Source organism: Diabrotica virgifera, chromosome 6 (genome assembly GCF_917563875.1).
Source record: "Diabrotica virgifera virgifera chromosome 6, PGI_DIABVI_V3a".
Lineage (NCBI taxonomy): Eukaryota > Metazoa > Arthropoda > Insecta > Coleoptera > Chrysomelidae > Diabrotica > Diabrotica virgifera.
In genome coordinates, this window is record NC_065448.1 from 167,218,022 (window position 1) to 167,236,213 (window position 18,192).

The 18,192-nt window shown below is 33.5% G+C and overlaps 1 pseudogene; it reads left to right on the top strand.

The window, feature by feature from the left end:
- Positions 1–17,652: 17,652 nt before the first annotated feature.
- LOC114331571 (U2 spliceosomal RNA) lies at positions 17,653–17,785 on the top strand (annotated as a pseudogene).
- The last annotated feature ends 407 nt before the right edge of the window (positions 17,786–18,192 follow it).

Below are 18,192 nucleotides of genomic sequence, written 5' to 3' on the forward strand. Positions count from 1 at the left end.
ATTCATAACCTTAGCTTGAAGCAGGTACCGTTATCTTCAGAAATGCTAGAGCTAGGTATATACTGTAAAAATTTTAGAAAAAAATATTAAAATCGAACAGAGTTGTAGCGAGGCAAAAAAACGTGATTTCATTTTTTTTTATTTTTTGGTGAAAATTGCGATTTTGACAATGTTCCCCCACATAAAATTCAAAATAAACTTCATTTTCGTTTTCAGCACCCTCGAAAATATAAAGTATGAATAAAATTAGCCATTCACCCCTCCGTGGTCAGTATCTCGAAAACTAAGCGCTTTTTTGAGGGTGTCCCGCTCGTGTATTAATGAATGCTTAGCGGTCGGTATATTTTTATGCATTTTAGTAGTAGTCCTGTCGCCAGGGGGGTACAACGGCCTCCTTAATTCAGATGGACTTACCCAAGTTTTTTTTAAATTTTTTTGACCCGTAGAATACGAATTTTTATGGGTAACAGTTGATCCGGATGTCGATAAGATTGTTATAGACAAAGAACTTGAGGAATTACATGACAGTGATTTCTCGCAAAACAAAATATCTTTTTGTATTTTTTGGGTCATTCTAGGCAAAAAATGCTCTGACAAGTTTTTTCGTAGGATGCATAGTTTTCGAGATAACCGCGGTTGAACTTTAAAAAAATCGAAAAATTGCAATTTTTGAACCCGAATAACTTTTGATTAAAAAATAAAGTAGCAATTCTGCGTACCGCATTTGAAAGTTTAAGTCAAATTATATCGGTTTTGATTATTTTCATTGCTAAAAATTTATTATTTTATTGGTAAACAAAGCTATAAACACCTAGTGCGTGAGTGATGTTTTCAATGATTTTTCATTTAAAATCTAACGAGTAGGTAGAGTAACTACAAGTGCAAGCGAGGCAATTTCTACGTAGCATGCGTTAAAACGCATGTATTAGGCACGGGAAACACTATGTGTTTATAACTTTGTTCAGCAGTAAAAAAATTAATTTTTAGCAATGCAAATAATCAAAACCGATATAATTTGAATTAAACTTTCAAATGCGGTAAGCAGAATTGCTACTTTATTTTTTAATCAAAAGTTATTCGGGTTCAAATATTGCAATTTTTCGATTTTTTGAAAGTTCAACCGCGGTTATCTCGAAAACTATGCATCCTACGAAAAAACTTGTAGGAATATTTTTTGTTTAAAATGACCCAAAAAATACAAAAATATGTTTTGTTTTGCGAGAAATCGCTGTTATGTAATTCCTCAAGTTCTTTGTCTATAACAATCTTATCGACATCCGGATCAACTGTTACCCAAAAAATTCGTATTCTACGGGTCAAAATATATAAAAAAAACTTGGGTAAGTCCATCTGAATTAAGGAGGCCGTTGTACCTCCTCTGGCGACAGGACTATAGGAACTATAATAATTTTTTTTTAAGTATTTTGCAATCTACTGAGTATGAAAAATAAACAAAAGTAGTGACATTGACTAAAGACAATAAGGATTTTACCCACTGGTAAAATCAAAGTACAATTATTAAAAAGTTATATTGGGACCGTGCAAGTTCGGAAAAGCGACATCTGGTTTCATAGCTCAACAAGATTTTTCGCACTTTTAATTATATTGGCCAATTATATTAGTCCTGGTTGCTGGATAATTCTCAAGGCCATAGCCCAAAAAAGTATAAGAAGAAAAGTAAGACTGAGGTTATGTTATTAAAAGGTAAACAATTGTTTGTAGTAAAAAAATTAATTATTAAAATGCAGTACTACAAACAAAATACAATTAATTAAATTTTATTTTATATATTAATTGCATATCATATCAATATTGTGGAGCAACATATAATTTTTCGTCTTCATTGACAGTAGGTATGAAATATACGTCAATTGACAATATGGATTATTTAAGAAAGTTGTAAGATTTCTCCATTATTTCCGCACAATCGTTATTCGCGTCCAGATGTTAAGTTGTTCCAGGGAATTGTCTAGAAGTAAAATCTTGGTCCAACACTATTTAAATGCATTAATTTTTTTTGAATCCTGAGAAAACTAATAAAAACTGTTTTTGAAAAATTTTAATTCAGAATGAAATATTACATTATTACCGAGGGCCGAAAGTTCCTGAAAACTTCTATAATGTTTATTTGGATAAGTTACAGGGGTGAAAAAAGAGAAAATTTAGTGTATTTTTAATATCAAATATTTCATTCAAAAGACACTTTTCAAAATAATAATAAGTTTTCAAAATATTCTTTCAGCGTTTAAATTGACGTTCGGCGTTTAAATTTTTCAAAAATATTTATTAGTTTTCTCAGGATTCGAAAAAAATGAATGCATTTAAATAGCATTGGAATAAGATTTTCGACCGTTAAGCGCAAACTGGTTTTCATGATCTTCCAGCTTGGTAAGGTATGCAGTGCTACGTTTTTTGATGACTTCCTGTACCATATTTGTTTTAAAGTCACGATGAATAATACACACATACGATATACCTGAAATGGAAAATGATACTATAGCCACATTTGTAGATGATACTGCTATCCTAGCAGTAGGTGATACCAGCGAAGAAGCAGCAGAAAAATTACAGTTGGCAATAAACAATAGCTATTTTTATAACAAGGAAGGAAAGTGCTACTTTTCCTCCCGAGAATGAAGTTTACTGCCTGACGCGTAGCGAAGAGCAGTAATCTTTCAGGGGAGGAAAAGGCACTTTACTCCCATGTTATACATATATGATTTTTCCACCTTCCTCAAATAACAAGTTATTTTTTTATTTTTAAATAATTTATTTATGTAACTAATTAACAAAATTTATTAGAGAACCAAAACTAACAGGTAGGTACATTATAACTGTCAACTGTCAAATATAAGTCAAATTATTAATGTAAACATTGTTTAATCAAAATAACAATTTACTGTTTTTTACCATTCTGCAAACTACAGTGTGTTCTATAAATAAAGGTTAAAATGTATAGATACTTACGTAAAAGATAATAAAATATTGCATGGGGCGTGAATAAGTTATTTCATCAATGACATATCACGACGTCACATTTACTTTTCCTCCCTAGGGAGTAAAAGAACTTTTCCTCCCTAGGGAGGAAAAGTACGTCTTTTCTCCCTACAATCAGGTCAGGAAAAGTATATTTTCGGTAGAGGTAGGTGGAAAAATACATCATTGGACTAAAAAATGAAAAATCAAATTAAATGAATCTAAATCTATTCATGTAAATTTTACAAATAAAAAAATCGAAAACATTCCAATTAGAATAAACGATGCCCAAATCTCATAAGCATGTTCTGCAAAATATTTAGATATCACACTTGATGCAAGACTTCGCCGGAAAGTCCACATTAAAAAGAAAATGAAAGAATTAGTTATCCGTTACAAAAAAATGTATTGGCTGATGGGAAGAAAATCTGCATTGTCCACACATAACAAAATACTTCTATACAAACAAATACTGAAACCAGTATGGACGTATGGTTGCCAACTCTGGGGCTGTGCCAATTCAAGTAACATCCAGATTATCCAAAGATTCAAGAATAAAGTGATAAGGAACATCGTTGATGCTCCTTGGAATATCCGAAATATCGACCTCCCCAAGGACCTTGAGATAGAAGATGTAGACAAAGTTTTCAAGAAGATGGCAGGTAGTCACGAACAACGGCTCCATAGTCATATAAACATCGAAGCCATCCAGCTCCTCGATAATACTGGGTTAGAAAGAAGACTCAAACGAAGAAAACCATTTGAGTTAGTGTAAAGTGTTAGTGTAAAAGCAGAGCATAGTGTTGTATTGTGTGTTAGTTTTAAAGTGCATACTTCTTAAAAAAATAAGAGGACAACAGAGGGTTAAGATCTTAGATTATGTACTTATATTTTAGTAATTTAAGTTAAAGAAAAACTGATAATTGGTCAACTGATCCAAAGCCGAAGCCTGTCGATAAAAATTCGCAAGAAGGTCCTAAAATGTTACGCGTGGTCTATATTACAAGAATAAAAAACCGCTAAACGCCGTAAAAATGAGTGGCGCATAAAATATTCCAGCTACAAAAGATCTGATATGAATATTACGTGGCGCGAAAACGGATTTTCATTTGATGCAAAACAAAACTCTAGTTTTATTTTAAAAGATTTTTCCATAATATTTGCTAAATTTGAAGTAAACGCGCCACAAAAGAGTAACTTTGATACAGTTTGAATTTTGAAACTCTTTTGTGGCGCGTCTACTTCAAATTTAGCAAATATTATGGAAAAATTTAAAATAAAACTAGAATTTTGTTTTGCATCAAATGAAAATCCATTTTCGCGCCACGTAATATTCATATCAGATCTTTTGTAGCTGGAATATTTTATGCGCCACTCATTTTTACGGCGTTTAGCGGTTTTTATTCTTGTATCAGGAGTTTTTCAAAGTTATTTATAAATTAAATGTATGAAGTTGAATGCAATGTTCCTCTATTACACCTCAAGCTTTATAAATGGTCACCTTTGTTGCATTATCTCCCAAATGATCTAGTGTCCATCGAATGTACACTAGATTTTTTTTTATTCGAAAAAGATTGAAAAAGAAATTGAGATGGCCGGTAAATGAAGTCGGATTGCCCGTTGCCAGATCAAATTTAGCGTCGTAACCACTACAACTACATAAACCATTTCGGGAATAATCGTTAATTGGATTATACTTTTGTAGCTTAAAAACTTCTAAACGGCTTAACCGATTTTGATCAGTAAACATGAGTTTGAAACGTATTGACCAGTAGTATCTGATGGATCTAAGGTCAAGTATGAAAATTGAAGCTATTACAGGAATTATTGAGCTTGAGAAACCGTTTTTCCCACAGGAAATAGATTTTATCATACTTATGAAGCCTATAACCTAAAAAATTCAAATTTTCCGGGATATGAGGTATACACCGTTAAATTCGTCTGGAGTACTTCTATAAACGCTAAGTTATTGGCGCAATTTGTAGGTTGAAATGTTGAGTAATTGTCGAAAAACCAAAATTTTCAAAGTTTAGTTTTTCAGTTTTTCGGCTATACTGATTCTGACGGCTTAGACACCATTTGAAAGCTTAAGTCAACACTATTAATTTGATGTATTTGCGGTTCTCCTGGCTCTTCTTGATCCGAATATATATACCCCCAAAACATATGCGGTTTTGTACCTACCAAGTCCTATAGCTAGCTTATGCTATAGCTGGCTTACCCCCTCTTCAAACACAGAGGAAAAATATCAAATCGGTTTAACTTTCAAACACACATACATATATATCCACAAAAATTTTCCCTTTTTTAAATAAAAATTAAGTCACATTTCTAAGCTCTATAACTTTTGAATGGTATAACCGATTTTCAAAATTAGAAATGCGTTGGAAAGGTAATGATCAGTACTGTTAGAAGCCGCAAAGGTTGGACTTAAATTTTTAAAGTTTTTGGGAGTTTTGGGGGCCAGAACGAAAAACAGACCTAAATAGGAAGGGCCGTAAAATCGACACCCTTGGACCAAAATGGATGGTTGACATATGAATGGGTGAGTCTTTTTCTGAACTTGAAGATGGGAGTTGGCACAATTTTCAATTCAGTCAGATTTAGAAAATTGAAAATTTCGTGTATATAATAGAGTCGCGTGTAGGGGGGTGTATTTCTGCGCCACTGGCGAAAACTGCCGTTATCTGGTAATTTTTTCGATATAAAACTAACAGCTTCGATAACCAATAAATCGAAAACTATTAATTTTATCAAAAAAATGTATAATGAACATTTTTTGCTTATAATTAATATTTTTACCAGCATTTGCGGTCAAAATATAATAAAAAATTTCCACCCTCGAGATGAGGTGGCAACCACCCCATGGTAAAAGCGTCTTTCGGCATAATATAGATTTTGATCCTTACTCTATCCACTACTTATTGTCAAATTTTCAAGCAAATCTATCCATTCTGTAAAAATTGCGAAGTGAAAAATTTCAGTTCCTGGACTAATTATACTTTTGGAGCTCTATAACTTCTGAACGGTTTACCTGATGTTGATCACTAAACATGAATTTGAAACGTATTGACAAGTAGTATCTGACCAGTATCCAAGATCGAGTATGATAACTGAACGTATTACAGGAATTATTGAGCTTGAAAAACCGTTTTTCCCATAAGAAATAGATTTGATTATACTTATGAAGCCTATAACTTAAAAATTCGAATTTTCCCAGATATGAGGTATACACCGTTAGACGCGTCCTGAGTCCTTCCACAAACGCTCAGTTATTGGCGCAATTCGTAGGTTGAAATTTTGAGTAATTGTCGAAAAACCAAAATTTTCAAAGTTTAATTTTTCAGTTTTTTGGCTATGGCGAGCAGTGTGTATGTCTCAGCTTGATCGCTTAAGCGCCACTTGAAAGCTTAACTCAACCCTATTAATTTGGTGTATTTGCGGTTTTCCTGTCTTTCCTTGAACCTAAGAGATATACGCCCAAAAAATATGCTATTTTGTATCTACCTAGTCCTCTAGCTGGCTTACGGGTACTCAGAAGTCAAAAATTAGACCGGTTCTGAATCGGCCCTCACACCTTCTTGAAACCCAGAAAAAAAATTCAGATCGGTGTAACTTTTCCCACACATACATACATACATACATACATACATACATACATATCCACAAACATTTTCCATTTTTTAAATAAAAATTGAGTCATATTTGATGTACCACGGTCGATTGGTATAGTTCAGATGATTTTTGATTGGAAACATTATTTAATGATTTCGATGTTGGAGTGACTGGCTGTTCCCCATAGTTTCAACCATATTTCCAGATGGCCGTAAGTATTGCCTAACAGAGCAGCAATTTGTTATCTAGAGATAATCTTGAATTTGAGTTGGCTGAAGGTAATTGGTGATTATTTATAGTTACGGGGAACAGGTTCCTCTTCAAAGTAGTGGTCTAGAATTAGCTTTTGGTCCAGGGTTTGAATCTTTTGACTAACAGTTTTTAGAACACTTTAGACGTGATTGGCAAGGAGCTGATTGGTCCGTAAGATGTAGTTTCTTCTTGAAGTTTTAGAATTTTTATTATTTGAGGGTTGTTGCAGCTGATTATGAAGGGTAAACCTGAAGAAAAATGAGGTCCTGGTAAACGACAAATATCCTAGCTGAAAAACATTCTCGACTGGACCGGGTTAAACTTACAGACGCTTTTAAGAAAAGCAGAAGATAGAGACCAATTAGCAATGGTTATAGCCGAACCTCATTAGTGGAGTCAGCACTAAAAGAAGAAGATTATCTGAGACACTTCTTACCGATCGGGGAAGTAACCTAAGTTTAGTATTGCATTGCATATAAACGTTATAAGTTTTATGCATTTGTGAGGTAATTCTTTGAACACTTTTCCACTGATCAACTTATACTCTGGACAGTTTCTATCATTTAAATTTATTAGTAGCTAATGCAACTTCAGACAAATTTTAATTTCCGAATAGGCAAAACTCATTTGATAGAGGCTTTTAAGAAATGAGACTATGGGTGGAATGCATAAAATGTAGTACCTGCTGGTGCTTCAAGTATGTAGTACATTTTTGAAGATTTTACTACACTTACAAAGCATTAAATGCTTTGTAAGGGCAGTAAAACACTTACAAAGCATTTGTAGTAATGCTTTGTAAGTATAGTAAAATCTTCAAAATGTTGCACATACTTGAATCATTAGCAGGTACTACGTTTTATGCATTCCACCCTATGTCTACTTCCACAGGTAAATCCATCAGATTGTGACTAAATCCTTCGGAGAAATGCTCTGCAAAACAACATGCTCTCTTTTGGGCACTACGTGGAGACTCTCTGTTCAATTTTCTGATTGGAGGTGGCAGTTAAGTTCACCGATTGGATCCGAGGATGTTTCTTTCAGTTTTCTTGTGGATTTCCCTAGCGACTATTCATTATCTTTAGTGGAATCTAAATTTTCCAAGTAGTACTGAAGTATTGGGGTTTAAAGGAACCAAAACCCTCATACAATTTTTATGTAAACATACTAAAAAGAAGCAGCATCTCGATAAAAACGGGCTTATCGAAAAAATACTAAGAGGCAAAATAGTTTTTAAAAGATTGTGTTTAACTAATGGTACCACAATAATAATTTAATTAGAACGTACACAAAAGTTTGGGAGGGTTTAAGGGAACAAAACCCCATAAAATTATAATGGGGAGTACAAATTTCACTGTTATTTTGTTTTAAGATGTTCCTACCATAAGAATGCAACATGTCCATTTTTTATAAAAAATCTCTAACAGTTTTCGATATATTGAAAAAAACCGGTTTTTATTTTGTAACTTCAAAGGTTTATACCTTTTTTTATGTGCACATTTTTACTAAGGTAAGTTGGGTTTAATCGAACTATTTTTGGTCCTAAAATGTCTGACTTAATTTATGACCTGCATTTTTGTTACGCCCTGTATATTATGTAAAAAGACTACCTGTTTCAAGTTGTTGAACAAAGCAAAAACACGACACAAGACCTATTGCGTCTATAAGACTTGACCCGACGACTGCAGAGTTAAAACTGTCCGTTCTTCTCCAAATGCCTTCTAGATTTAACATGTCTATCTCAAGAAAACTAATTAAATACATGAGTAAAAATGGTACGACAACTATAAATAAATAGTTTTTACTAGGGCCATCCCGTATTTAGAAAGAGTTAAATCCAAGAGAGAAACTTTTGAATGAAGAACAGAAGCATTTATCGAATAAACTTGGCATCCACCTGGCCGTTCTCAGATTATTTAAGCGTTTCTTAATACAGGCCATTATTTAAGATTGTAGTATGCTAATTAGGATCTTCCACTGCTTTCTTAATAACTTTAAGAAATTAGTGCGAGTAATCTTAGCGATGCAAATCCAACCGGCATCTCTACTATTCTAGATATAAATAAGTTGTCTCAAAATCATTAATTACTTCATGAATGAAATTACAATGTATGGAATACTACAGTAATTACAAAAAATAACATTATTTTTTAAGATAGAAATTTATTATTTATTTAATATTTTGAACAGTCTGTACGGACCATATCTCCAAGTGTCGGACTAATTTATAGGGTGTCGCGGTGTTGTAGGGTGAATATTTCGCGAAATGAACATTCGATCGAGAAACTGAAAAATACGTGTTCAATAATTTTCATTAATCTATCGAATGACACCAAATACGACCCCCTTCCCACTCCAGCTTCTTATCTTTAAAATGTTAAATGGAAACCCCCAGTTTTTATTGCATATTTTTTTATTTTTTTACTGCATTTTTTCGAATTGCGGATAGATGGCGCTATAATCGGAAAAAACGATTTATCCTGATACACTAAGTAAAATATAGAAACGGTCTAACATCTCGACAAATACAATTTCAAATGATAAATCAAAAAATATGTGTTTAATATTTTCAAAAACCTATCAAATAACATAACCCTCCACCCCACCCCCTGGGAAGGGAGGAGGTGGGTGTAATTTTATAAAATCTTTAATAGGACCCCCATTTTTTATTGCAAATTTGGATTCCATTTAAGTAATATTTATTCGAGATATTTTTTAAAATTGTTGATGGAGCTAATAAATCGAACCTGAACACTGAACGCCTAACACGAATACGTCATCAGAACCGGCAACCCCAAGTACCTGTGCTCAGGGTCACTGCTGAGACACGTCATCTTCTGGAGTTTCGAAGGGTTTCGGCAATAAATTGAGACAAACAAATTACTTGGGAGTTTTTGGGGTTGCTGAACACGAATACGCCGTCAAAACCAACCTTCGAAACCAAAGAGCCTCGAAATTCCAAAAGATGGCATGCATATCAGTCACTCTAGGCGCTAGGTGACCCGAGGGTCGGTTTTGATGTCATATTCGTGTGCAGCAAGCTCAAAACTCCAAGTAATCTGTTTGTATCATTTAAGTGCCGAATACCCTCGAAACTCAAGATGATGTGCCTTAACAGTAACCCTGAGGACCAGGTACTTCGAGGTCGGTTCTGATTGCGTATTCGTATTCAGTGACCCTAAAAACCCCCTGAATAACAAAATATGGCCCTAAATGTACTTATTTTGACGTGCTCATGAACTTCTGTATACACTCATGCTCATGAACTTATGTAATTTAAAGTACAATTATGCATTTCAATTAAAGTACAATATACGTGAAATGGGAACTAGTGAAAAATTATTAAGAATTAGAAAAGTGACACTCAGAAATAACTTCAGTAATATATACAGAAAAGAAACAGCCAATTTTGAATTTAGTGAGGGGGTGCGACAAGGGGACCACTGTCATCACTGTTATTCAGTCAGTACTCTTCTTGAAATTGTCGCCAAAGAAGTGAGAATCATAAAACAAGACTTGTATATGGTATAACTAGAGCCAAACCCAAACATCCAAAGTGAAAGTTATCCTCCAACACCAAATTGTTCTATATGGTCCACATAATGTTCAGAAAAAAGTCACACCATTTTGAGCTTCGGGTTTGGGGGCGAGGGGGAAAAATGGGTAAATTCGTAGTTTTGTAGGTTTTTCGTCAATATTTCTAGAACTATGAGGTTTAGCATGAACAACATTCTATACAAGAGTGTTATTACCACATTAAATTTGAAATAAAAAATACCCCATGCATAATCCTTCTAAAATGAACGATTCCAAAGTTACCGAGGTAGCATAGTATAATTGGTCCAAAAAAAGGCCTAATCCAGACATCCAAAGTAAAAGTTTTCCTTCAACACCAAATTGTTCTATATGGTCCACATATTGTTCCACGTATTGTCCACGTATTGTCGAGATGGGGAAAAAGTCGGTAAATTAGTAGTTTTGTTTTAGTTTTTCGTCAATATTTCTAAAACTATACTTTAGCGTAAATAATGTTCTATAGAAAAATGTTCTACATGGAATTTAAAACAAAAAAGACATACATACTTGTTATACATGTTATAAAATCATACATACTTGTTACGGTTCCAGACTTACGAAGGGTGAAAAGTGGAGGTTTTCGATACTTTTTATATTCTTTGGGCAATTTATAGAAATTTTCTTTAGAGGATTGGGTTTTGTAAATAAAATTTGCTATTTCAATGGCCGACGGTATGTTAGTGATAAGCCTTTGAAGATACGTCAACCTCACCACCCAAAATCATCATTAATTGCCCAAATAATATAAAAAGTATCGAAAACCTCCACTTTTCACCCTCCGTACCTCTGGAACCGTTGATTTTATAACAATTATGTATAGAACCTTTTTTGTTTTAAATTTTATGTAGAAAATTTTTGTATAGAACATTGTTTACGCTTAAGCATAGTTTTAGAAATATTGACGAAAAACTTAAAGAAACTGCTAATTTACCGACTTCTCCCCCATCTTCCCCCAAACCGGACGCTCAAAATAATGTAACTTATTACTAAACAATATGTGGACCATATAAAATAATTTGGTGTTGAAGGAAAACTTTTACTTTGGATGTCTGAGTTAGGCCTTTTTGGACCAATTATACTATACTACCTCCGTAACTTTAAAACCGTTAATTTTAGAAGGATTATGCATAGAGCTTTTTTTATTTCAAATTTAATGTAGAGCATTTTTGTATAGAAGGTTGTTCATGCTAAACGGCCTAGTTTTTTAGAAATATTGACGACAAACCTAAAAAACTACGAATTTGCCGATTTCTCATCCCTCTCCCCCCCCACCCCACCCCCCCCCCCCCCCCCAATCACGATGCTCAAAATGGTGTGAAAATTATGTGGATCATATAGATCAATTTGGCGTTGGAAGATAACTTGTATATAAATGAGAACGTCGCGCCAGTGCCTAGAATTTGCTAATGAAATAGTATTGATAGCCAAAATATAGGTAGGTACACTAATCAAAAGAAATACTAATAAAAAGTCTATAAGCGACAGGAGAAAGAAAGGGAGGTGTATATAGGAACAAAAGACAAAATATATGGAATGGACAAAACGAAAATACATACATTGCAATACGTGACAATAATCACAAAAGGAAAAATAAATATACAAATTCGAAGAAGAAGAAACAGACTAATCCATCGGAGCGAAATTCACCAGGAGGGAGACCAAATATGAAGAAAGGATCCAAGTAAGGATTATGACTGGTAATCGTTGTATATTTTCTCTAGATTAGTTATTAAGAAGTAAAAACTAATCTAGAAGGACTAAGATAAGAATACATAAAACAGTGATAAGACCTATATCATTATTGAGAGTAAAACATGATGAACGTTACAAGTTAAGATACAAGTGTGGGAAAAAGTCCTCAGGAAAACATTTGGGGTAACGAAATGAAAGCGAATGTGGATAAAAAGATAAAATACAGAACTAGAGAAAATATATGAACCGAATATCTTAGGGATCAAAAAATCACAAAGACTGAGATGCTTGGGACATAGCATCCAAAGTTTACCAAACACGATACACTCAAAAGGATACTAGGGAGGAATAGGAGGAAAGAAGAAAGGTAGGCCGAAAAGGGATGTTGAAAAAGACATAAAAGGACTTAAAATCTCCAATCGGAAAGTAAAGAAACACCAGAAATGAATAGAAAAATAGTAAACCAAATCATCGGCTTTTAAGGCCTGGAGAGCTAAATTATATAGGTTTTAGATAGATCGATAGATAGATAGATAGATAGATAGGTAGACATTTATTGTTTTTAAAAACTACAGCTTTATAACAATGAGTTTAGTAAGCATAGGTTATAATAACTAGTCTAGTACATAAGCAATAATAAATAGTCCAGTACATAAGTAATAATAAATTTAACAAAATTTAAGCGCTATCACTTACTGAAATGAAGTACTGAAATATGAAGATCTATTTCTAAACTGACACGAACATCTGTTTTCACCAACTGAAATATAAAGTGATGGTACTATCTCTATCTATCTAATCAGCCCTAAACATCCATCCTTGGATATAGGCCTCCTCTTCCTTCTTCCATGCCTCTCTATCTTGGGCAATTTGCATCCATTTTGACCCAGTGTGTTTCTTCAGGTCATCTGACTATCGCATCTGTGGCCTTCCCCTTTTTCGTTTGTGGTTCCATGGTCTCCAATGTATTACCATCTTAGTCCATCTTTCATCCTTCTGTCGTAGGGTGTGTCCGGCGAACTTCCATTTAAGCTTTGCTACTTGGGTAGAGACGTCTTTCACTTTTGTTTTGTTACGGATCCATTCGTTTCTTTTCCTGTCTGATAATTTAATGTTCAGCATTTGTCTTTCCATGGCTCTTTCTGTATTTGGTGTTTTTTCCATATTCTCTTTTGTAAACGTCCATGTCTGAGAGCCATATATTAAAACAGGGAGTATACATTGATTGAAGACTTTTGTTTTTAGGTATTGCGGGTATTTTCTGTTCTTTAGAATATAAGACAGTTTTCCGAATGATGCCCAGGCCAACCTTATTCTTCTCTTTATTTCTTCGGTCTGATTTTCTCTATTTAATCTAGTGATTTGTCCTAGATATATATATATATATATATATATATATATATATATATATATATATATATATATATATATATATATATTCTTTTACTTGTTCTATTCTTGTTTGTGCCACTGTAATTACTAGTTCTTCTTGTTGATTGGTTATGGTTTTTGTTTTACTGTAATTCATCTTCAGTCCTATCTTTGTCGATTCTCTATCTAGTTCTTCCATCATTCTTTGTAATTCTTCACTTCTTTCTGCTACTAATACAATATCATCAGCATATCGTAAGTGATTCAGATATTGCCCGTTTATGTTTATACCCAAACCATCCCAGTGCAGTTGTTTGAACACATCTAGCGCTTGGTTGAATAGCTTGGGCGAGATGGTATCTCCTTGTCTTACTCCTCGGTTTATTTTAATAGGCTCCGTTTGTTTCATTAGCTTGATAGTTGTTGTTGCCTTATCATATATATTTGTAATTAAGTCGGTATATCTGTAGTCTATTCTGCTGTTTTGTAGGGAATTCTTTACTGCCCAGTGTTCCACACTATCAAATGCTTTTTCGAAGTCAATAAATGCCATATATAGCGGGATATGATATTCGTTAGCTTTTTCGATTAATATCTTCATCGTTAAAAGGTGGTCACTTGTACTGAAGCTTTTTCTAAATCCGGCTTGTTCTCTTGCCTGGTATCCATCTAATTTAGTTGTTAATCTGTTTGTTAATATCTTGGTTAATAGTTTGTACATCACATTTAGTAAAGTTATGGGTCTGTAATTCTTTAGATCCTTTTTATCTCCTTTCTTAAATAGTAATAATGTTACTGCTTCGTTCCAAGTGTTGGGTATTTGTTTTGTCATTAATATTTTATTCATAAGTGTGTACAAAACTTCTCTAGTTGTTTTCCCACCATTTTTTAGCATTTCTACAGTTATCCCGTCTTTTCCTGGCGATTTATTATTCTTCATCTCCTTGAGTGCTCTTTTTATCTCATTCTTACTGATTTCTTGTTGTAAGTCGGAATTGACATTTTTTATTTTTATTTGTAATTGCTTAAGGATTTCTTGTGTTGGTTTCTGTTTTGTATTGTAGAGGTTTTTATAATATTCTTGTGTTATTTGTATAATTTCTTCTATATTATTGGTCTCTATGCCTTCTTTGTTCTTTATACTATTAATCTGTATGCTTCCAAGCTGTGATTTTAAGCACTTTATATTTTTATTTTGTTTAATGGTTTTTTCTATTTTCTCTTCCTGTACTCTCCTTTGACTTTCCTTGATGTTCCTTCTGATAGCTTTGTTTACCTCTTTGTAATCTACTGTGTTTCTCTTATCTTGTTCTATTAATGTTTTTCTTTTGCTCATGAGGTTTTTTGTTTTCTGGGATATATAGTTTTCCTTTTTTATTCTTGTTTGTGCTACCTCTTTTCCCGCCTTTGCTAATGTATCGGTTAATAGCTGATTTATTTCATCGATATTTTTGTTTTCCAAATCTCTAGTGGCCGGTATACTTTCCCTTATTTTTTGTTTATATTCCTCTTTTGATTTCTTAAGTTTTCCCATATCTAGTTTCGATCTATTTTCCATTTTCTTTTTTGTTTCGAATTGGCTATTAATGATGAGTTTGGCTCTGACAAGTCTATGATCACTACCGGTTGAGAAACGATTCAGCACTGTAACATCTTTGATGATGGCTTTTTCTGTTGTAAGGATGTAATCTATTTCGTTTTTAGTATTGCCGTTGGGACCTATCCATGTCCATTTTCTTTGCGGTTTTTTGTTAAAAAACGAGTTCATAGCAAAAAGTTGTCTTTCCTCCAAGTAGTTCATTAATGTATGTCCTCTATTATTTCTTTCGCCGTATCCATATTGTCCTATTCTGTGTTCGTCTTCGTCTATTCTTACCCCTAATTTGGCATTGAAGCCTCCAATTATTAACGTCAATTTAGTTTTCTTTTCTTCCACAGCGAGTGTTATTTCTTCGTAGAAGTTTTCAATATCTTCATCTTTATATGTGCTTGTTGGTGCGTATACCTGTATAATTTTCAACGACGTTCTTTTGAATTTAAGCATAATGTAGGCTACTCTGTCTGATATACCCTTGGTGGATGGTATGTATCTAACGATTCTCTTGTTTATTATAAAACCAACTCCGTTGTTGGTGTTATCTTCATTACCTTTGTAGTAAAGCATGTTTCCCGAGTTTAATAGTATTTTTAGTGATGGTACTACGACACAGAAAATGACAAGAAGAGAAAAAGAGACCAAGAGAAAGAATTGCAACGGACTTTCAACAAAAGTAAAAAAATAGTCAGATCTCCTACCTGTAGAAGGGAGAAAATGGAAGAAAATGTACAAAACATTATGGAAATGATGACAGGAGTAAGTTTAAAGATCGAAGAACAATCAAGAGAACTCAGCGAGATTCGCAGATAACAGAAATAATATAGAGAGAAAATAAGAGAGTTAAGACAAGAGAATATAACATTAAGACAAGAAATCACAAAACTGAAACAGGCATTTTCAAATAGAGGAACGGCTGGAAAGTTTGGAAAATGAAAAAAGGCGAAAAAATATAGTTATACAGGGTTTGGACATAGATACAAATGCCCGATATTCTAAAACATGCCATATTGGTATGATGAATAATGTCAAGAAGTAGAAGGGGCAATAAGAAAGATAAGATCCAAAAATCCCACTAATAACGAAGATCGCAGAAGAGAAGAATATAGAGAATTGAAAAAATCATGAATAGAAGCAAAACGAGAATAAGCTGAAAGAAATAGAAGAAAAATTTAAAAAAAAATGAAATAAGATCATTCTACCAGGAAGCAACAAAAAAATGGAAAGAGGATATCAGAAAAACAACCCATACATGAGAGATGATACAGGGATACTGCTAAATGAGCCGGAAAAAATAATAAGAAACTGGCAAAACCATTTTACAGAACTGCGAAATAAGAACGAAGTACGAAAGGAAACAAACCATGAAATTGAAGATGACACATCCTTGACAGTTCCAAAATAGAATTTTGAATGATTGTTATCCAGGTACAAATGAGTTTGCGCCATATGCATCAGGCTTTGAAGTCTTGAGTCCCATTTCACGTCTAGGCGATTCCTGTTCCTCTCTACCACGTTTGGTTGTTCCTCTGGTAGTAATGCTTGGTATTTTGTTTATGTATCTAATCGTTAAGTTTTTCTCCCCATTATCTATACGACTTTGCAGCTCTGTTCGTAATTCAGACATATATTTTGACTGGCAGGGTGTCAAAATTTGTTTTATATATATGTTGGAGTTTGAGTTTTGATTTAGTTTAGATTTATTTTTAAAAACAAAAAGGGCATCTTTACTGGACATCATAGTGATTTTCAGCGGCCTTGGTTTCATATCTTGGCGAGGATAGCCAAGCCGGCGATGCGAAGCTATTTGTATGTTAGGAGCTACCTGCTTTAATATTTGTTGTGCATTAACTTCATCGGATTCTGTATTATTATCTGGAACACCCATCAGCAAAACATTTTTTTTTTCCTTTGTTTCCTATCAGCCAGCTCTATAAGAATAGTTTCGGGAGGAGTAGATTCTATTTTCTGGATTTTAATTTTTAGTTGTTCGATTTCTCTTCTTAGAACTGCTATTTCCGAGATGCAGGCATCAATTTTTGTCAACTGAAAATTTACTAAATTATGTAAATCAGACATTTGAGTGTTACATGTAGCAATGGCGTTACTCAGATTAGAAAACTGAGCCATAATTGCGTTGAAGTGCATTGTGCTAGCATCTGCTTCTGTGGTACAATTTTGACACTTCCATATCAACAAGGTTGCAGGTGAAAAATTTGAGGGTTGGGGTTGAGCACAAACACCGTGCCATGTTGTTTTGCATCCAGAACATTCCAGTTTGCTATAATCTGTCGGTGTTATAATTTTACGACATGCCTGACAATTTAAATCCATTATAATTTTATTAACCGTACTATTGTAGGTACCACTAATTGCTTAACTTTTTGTGTGTAAGGCAATACTCAAGTTTCGATTAAGTAGATCGTTGAAATGTAAATTGTATTTCTTGTTTAAAAATTAAGTTTTTCTACTTACAGTTGTATTTATAGTAAAAACTGTTCAACTTTTAACTTATATTGTATGAATTAACAAGCTACTATTAAACGATGTTATCTCTACGGCTGCTAGAACTAAACTCAATCGCTTCTGGGCCTCTGGCTAAGATCAAAGTGTAGTATCTGTTCTTATCAGCTAAATTATATAGGTTTTAGTACCTGGGCGGCTGGATCGATGAGAATCTTAATTTAAAGAAAACGATGGATATGACTTCCTTCAACGCATAATAGAAGGTAAAAACAAAGTTGATGCGGATCTAGATGTAGCCTTGAGGAAGGCCCAAGCTAGAGAAATGTTTCATCAAATTTGTTGCTGATTTTCAAAAGGAGAAGACACTAGAAGAAAAAGAATACAGCGTGTATATTGAAATTTTTGATATTTTGCCAAAGATATTTAATAATCTCGATGTAATACATATTATTTTCATCAAATGCATGAATTTCAGAAGCAATGAAACACAGTTATCCAATTATTTTTCCCAAAGGACCCAAATGCTTCCACAAAAACAAAAAATAAATTATTAAAAGAGTTAATTCTGCGATAAATCTGCTCTATTTACTTTACATTTAATTCGCAGTTCAAAGCGACAGCTTTTACCAATACAGTTAATATTTTATAACGAT